Raw genomic sequence first — 6,595 nt, 5'->3', positions numbered from 1 at the left:
CTCCTGCTGCTCCTGCTGCTCCAGGCTGCAGAGGTCACATCCCGGCAGCGATGTCCCCAGGGCAGGCTCTGCCCTGTCCCTCTGCCTCAGCCTGGCAGAGCAAGCGCCAGAGCCACACACCAGCTGGATGCGGGACCTGGGCTGGCCGAGAGGCTCCGAGCGCTGCCCCTTCAGGAGGAAGGTCCATGGCAGGGCTCCTCACCCCACTTGCAGTGTCCCAGCAAAGCCAGGGTTGTTCTTGCCACCCAGAGGTGGGGCAGGAGCCAGACAAGGGCAACCTCCCTCCCCACTGCCCCAGAGGCAATGGCAGCCCCAGCCTGGCTCATGCTATCACGGTGCACCTTGCCCTGCTCAGCGGGCACGGGCAGCAAGCCTGTGTTCCCAGCACGTCCGGATGGGGGGATGAGGATGGCTCTGGAGCCCCTGGAGTTGCCTGAGATGCCACAGCTCAGAGATCCAGGGGAGACAAGCAGCCAGCCTGTGTCAGGAGACACCCAGATACAGAAGGAGCCCGTGGAGCTTGGGGAGGAGGCCAGCACACCAGGAGAGCAAGTGGAAGGAAAAGGAGCCTCTTACCTCAGGGCCACCGAGCTCGCAGCCCAGCAGACCCCAGCCTGCAAGTCCGTCCTGCAGGGAGAGCAGCAGCCGGACAGTCGGTGCTCGGGGATGCGGCTGGGAGGGAAGGAGGGCGCCGTGCTCACTGCAGGTGACTCACTTCCCTCTTGGCACTTGTCACAGTCTCGGATGTGCCCCGGCTGCGCCCTGGAGCTTGACCCTGACTCCTGTGGCCCTTCCTGAAGCTGGCGGCGGCAGGGAACAGCGGCAGTGCCTGTGGTGCTGGCCCGGGGCTTGTCACCTCTGGTGTCACCCGGTGCCCCACAGCCCTGAGGCAGAAGGGGTCTGGGCTCAGCGAGGGGCCCAGCGCCCCTGGCAGATCCCTCCTCTGGGCTGGTCGTTACCTTCCAGCACCTTGGCGAGTGCTCGTTCAAACCCTTCCAGCAGAGGTGGAGATTTGCGGCAGCGGGGCAGAACCTCAGGAGGAGCCTGTGCTGAGTCGCCGTACCGGAAAACTGTAGCCAGAACAATATTCTCAGCTGTAGCAGCTACTTTCCTTGCCCTCTTTGCAGCGTTATAAACCCTCCTCGGTTCCTGTGCTCCTTCAGCCTAGGAAGAAAGCGTGGATGGACAGCTGGGGGACCCAGCCCCTCTGGCTGCAGCAGTCCCAGGGCAGCAGCTCTGGCGTTGCTCTGCTCAGGTTTGTCATGGGATTTCCCCAGATGAGTCCTGTGGCACTGGCACCACTTATGTCATGGGCATAACATCCACCTGAATCGCTCATGACATAGCAAGAAATAACACGTTTCTGTCTGCTCTCTTTATTCACCAACAGTTGTTCAAAAAGGAAATGCTGTTAGGTTTTCTTTGCTGTTCAGAACCAGCACTGGTTTCTGCAAGGAAGGAGGTGTGAGGTTTGGGACAGCCCTCAAGGGCTAGGCTCTCACAGCTGGTCAGTGCACAAAAGCATGTTGAAAATGCATCAGAAGACACACAACCTGCACTGCTATCAGAAGGAACTGGCTGTTGGACATCCTGTAGTTTCCCCATCTAAGCCTTCCAGACACCCAACTGCAAAATGCAGCAGCAAACACCCCCATTTCCCAACCAAACAGCAAAGTTGCACCAGTTTAACTATGGCCTTCTTCAACAGTGAAGGTTGCCAGAGTGCTCCTGTGAGTAAGGAAAGCTAGACTATACTAGGAGGATGTACTGGTTTGAGCCAGGATGAAGCCAATCAGGAAAAGGAAAATTGGCTTCATCCTGGCTCAAACCAGGAGAGAGGAGCATGGCCAGCAGAATGAGGACAGTTAGTATCCTCTCTGCTTCGTTCTGGTGATGCTGCACCTGGAGCAGTGTGTGCAACTCAAAAGGGATGTGGAGAACTAGTGAGGCACTGGCAGAGCTGCCACCATGGACTGGGAGGGACAATCTGATCACTGCCTGCAGCTGTTGGAACAGGAGTTGCAGAGGAGGGAAGCAAACTCTCCTCAGTAGTAGCAAATAGTTTGACAAGGGGCAACAACCACAAACTAGGGTGTAAGACTAGGTGTAGGGTGTAAACTAGGGTGTAGGGTGTCAGGATGGACATTAGTGAAATATTTTTGCTAGAAGGGCTGTGCATCCCTGGGACAGGAACCCAGGGGGGCCAAGGATCTCATCCTTACCACTTGGCTGGGTAAAGCCACAGCTGACCTTACCTAGCATTACTGACAGCCCCACTTCAAACAGAAAGTCAAACTAACCACCTACAGAGGTCCTTCCCCAAAACATTTCAGTTCTGTGAGTTGAATTGCAACAATGGCACTGGCACATGAGCCAGTTATTTTCCTTTGCAGGTGCTCTCCAACTCATCATCCTGCAAACCCTGTTCCACTGAGAAAAACTGTTACAGAAGTGCCCAGACAAGGACTTCCAGCATTTGAAAAGGAAGCAGTTTGCCCTGACCTGAGAACATGGATGACACATAAATCTCACTGATTATTTTCAGGTTACATCATTGTTTGCTTCAATGAGAATCCAGCAGTGGCTGTGAAACTGAGGTCTTTGCAGCTTATATTAATGCTAGGTCTGGACTTGCCTGCTGTTGTAGGGCAACTGAATATCCCAGAAAGGGAATAGGAATGGGAGCAAGGGAGGCCAGTAAAGCAGAAGAGTCCATTTTAATGGCACTGAATAGGCCAAGGAAGAGTTCTCCTGCAACAAAAGAAAGACCCAGTTGCACCAAGGTGCCTGTCCATTCTTGCCCTGGGAGCCCCTCTGGCTGGTGTGACAGGAAGGCTTCCTAGCAGGAAAGCTGTTGAGCCTCACGATGGAGTCAGGCAGCTCAGCTACATCCTAGATCTATCTAAAGAGTGTGTGGTGCTCACGGTGACACTGAGCTCAGAGCAGGAAGGATGGGAGGCCAGCCACGAGGAGCAGCACTCCCAGGCATCTGCCCATTTTGTGAGCAACACGAAGCCAGGGCTGTGAGAGCTTCACCTTCCAAGGAGCAAATACCCCTGGAGCTGAAGGCACGGGAGCCCCCAGCGGCAGGAGCTGCACTGCCAGCAGCTCTGGAAAACAAAACCAAGGTTTTGCACCCAGCTGTGGCAGCTCCTCACTGTTGGGCCTGGGCATGCTGGGCTGGTGCACAAGACAGGGGGTGATGCCCTTTTTCTTCTTGTGAGTTGCAGCACTCAACTGCCCAAGCAGGAGAGGTCTTGCTCACTTTGCAGCTAGCAAGGGGCAAAGGAAGTCAAGACAGCCTGTCTGCTCTAGATAACTCCCTGCAACAGCCAAACATTATCTGAGGGAAATTTCCTACACTAAGGTCAACCCCTCACAGCTTCTCTCCATTTTCAGTTGTTTCAAGAGAGCAGAGAAAGACTACCAAAATAAACTCTCCTATGGAAGAGGAGAGCACAGGCCCTTGATCTCTCCCACTTGGATGCCTCTATCCAACACTGCTGGCTGTAGTTAATTCCCCAGAAGTACAGTCCTGAAATACAAATCACATGCAACAACAAAGGGTTGGTACTGCCCAAGGAGAAAGGGTGGACAACTGTTTTGGAGCACATCACCATGTCTGCCATACTAAGATAAATGTTAACTAACATAGTAGTTGATGCCTTATCAGGATCTGGCTGGTCACTCAGACTTTCCATAGCTGCCACAACTTGGTCTAGCCTTTCTCAAGTTTTTCTGCCTCATGGTATTTTGCTAATCTGCTGAACATCCAGTGAAATGTTCTAGGCCTGTCTACATGCTCAGCAGATCCTCCATTCTCATCCCTAGACTATCCAGTAAAACCAGACAGAAAGGTCCTGCACCTTGTCCATTTTAATCCACAAATTAGTAGGCTTCTGTTGCAGTTTATCTCTTCCGTCTTCAGACACAAGAAACCAAGTCACTTGAAAAGGTCATTTCCCATCCCACTGCTGCTGAACAGGAGATACACCCTTGCAATCTGCCTCTGAAGGGAAAAGCAATCTCTCTGCCTCAGAAGGGAACCAAGAACTTCAGGAGTGATCTCTGGACTCCAAGAAAGCAGGAAGGAGCTGAGCCAGACTCTGGTAGACCCCGTGTACATTGTGTGGGAACTGGACACCGAGAACAAGTTATTTCCACAGAAACCAAAGCCAAGACCCTAGAGAAAGGTGCCTCTGGAGCTATTTATTACCTTCTGAAATAAATACTCCTTATTCCCACCAATGTACTTTCTTGCCCTGCAGGTCAAGGACAAATAGTTTAGTCTATGAGGACCACTGACCCAAAAAGAGCTCCAAGGAGGAAGGAGTCATGGAGATCTCTCTCTCTGCAACATCTCTACCTCTTGAAATGAAACATTTCATTCAATCATCCCACTGCCCTGGCGTGTGTTTCAGTGCAATTCAAAACAGTTTGCTTCTACAAAGGTTGAATACAAGGATCAAAATTAACCTCCCAGGTTCCCACCAGTGGAGCAGAAAAATATCTAGCAAAGGACCAGGGATCTGGCTGCTGCTCATGCCCTCCTGGCAGATGGGAAGCTTCACAGGCCTTGGCTGAGTAGATAACACAGGAGAAATGCTGCATATTCAGACCTAGAGGAGTATCATAGGCAGGAGAGAAAGAAAAGGAAACAGCAACAGCTAAATTGCCAATGACACAGCATTGTCATAAGCTGCACATTATGCTGCCCCAATCAAGACATAACCAGTGGAACAAATCAAGTGAAACTGCAGAAGCCTGTAAGATTAGTACTTTGGTGCTTTGGCCACAGGCTGCACTCCTGGAGACCCAGGGGTAAGCCACTCCACTGGTCAAATTCTCATGAACTCACGTCTCTGAGAAGCAGAAGCATAACTGGGTCTTATAAGCATTTTCAACTTCTCACAGGACTCATCCTGTAGTACCTGAAAAAAATGTAAAGAAAAGATCTGAAAGGTCAGTACTATGGGTCAGCAAAGGCATTCCACCCTCTGAAAGGAAACACTACTAGAAAGACCAGTATTTCAGTACCAAAAGGAAGGATTCTGGGACAAGAGTGACTGGGACAGATCTCTAAGCCCAAAATACTTGGACAGGGAACAAGAAGCAGAGGGACAGCATGTCCTCTGGGCAAGACTGAGCTTACAAATCCTCTTATCATCCAAGCCACGGCCCAGCACTGCTCGTTTCTTACAGCCAAGAAGCAGAAAAGATCACATCTAAGGGTCAGCACCACAAAAGTTAACTGACATTTTTCCCAGAATACCTGGCTAATCGTCGTCATGACAAGGAAGTTGTGTCCTACTAAAGCATCCCCTGTACTGGAGAATCAGGCTCTGCCAACAAAAGGGAATTTCAGGGCCTGAGCTGAGCAATGCTGCACAGTTCAGTATCTCCCAGACCTGCCAGCCCACTTCAGTCTGCTGATAGTTATTTTTTGGCTCTTGTGTGCCACCTAGACATCACCAATGTGTTATTTTTTAAGATGTGTTTTGCCCTCTGAGGTTTACCTCAAGCTACGTATCTAGCTGGTTATACCTGATGAATAAGGTAAAGAAACTGTATTCCTGTGTTTTACACAGAAAAGAGGAATTGTTTTCTACTGTTCTAAGAGCTAGTTAATGTTTAAAACACCAGTGTACCTTAGTTTGATTAGGGAAGGTTTTTTCAGTTTACGTCTGGTCACACAGACCAGTGCATGAGAGGAAAAGAAGCAAACAAGTCAGTGGAGAACACCAGCCACCTCTCAGCAGATTCCCTGAAGTCCCACTACCTTCCTTGGGAGCTGCTTCCTGCAGAAACCTGTTTTGTAAACAACAACCTGATCACGTCGCTCCTCCCTAGCAGGCAGAAACAGAAGAGACAGAATTGAGTTGAGACTCCAGAAGATGGAGGAATCTCTTCAGGGGCAGCAGAATCAATCCTTCTGTAGAGACCTCACCAGTGCCTGAGACACAAAGGGCAGCACCAAGGATGCACCCATTTGAAGATGAGGGTGCATGAGGCAGCAAGTCAGTGAAAGGAGCTGGATGAGGGCAGTGAGGAGGGAAACAAGCAGGATCTTCCCAGCAGCAGCTACACACAGGACCCAAGTATGGGGATGGCCATCACAGCACGTAGGAAGAGTTTGCAGAAAGGTCTCTAGAAGAGTCTGCCAGGCACATGTGAATCTGTAGTACACTCCATTTGGAATGCTTCTCAACTCTGGAGAATCTCTTAAAAACTCACACACACAAAGTGGGATTTTAAAAATCAAAACTCAGGACTCTGAGCTCCTCCCATAGCTCTGAGGAGTTATATTCCTAAGAGGTTCACAAGTCCTCCCAACCCACCCATGCTCCCCAGAGGCACAGCAACAAGCCCAGTTTTCAGCACAGACTCTGGCACATCTGTATCACCTGGGCAGCATGCAGGGAAGAGGAGCCCTCTCCCTCTCCCCCTGGGTGTCAGGCTGCAGGACTGTCACTTTAGAATTCAAGTCAGAACACACTTGGAGATGACAGCAAACCCTTACCAGGGAAAGTGTTCACACTGAAGAGCAGAAGAATTCAGTATTTCTGCATAATTCCAAGAAGAAAAAAAAAACAAG

The sequence above is a fragment of the Apus apus genome, chromosome 21 (assembly GCF_020740795.1).
Source record: "Apus apus isolate bApuApu2 chromosome 21, bApuApu2.pri.cur, whole genome shotgun sequence".
Taxonomy (NCBI): Eukaryota; Metazoa; Chordata; class Aves; order Apodiformes; family Apodidae; genus Apus; species Apus apus.
Note: the sequence above shows the minus strand (reverse complement) of the source record.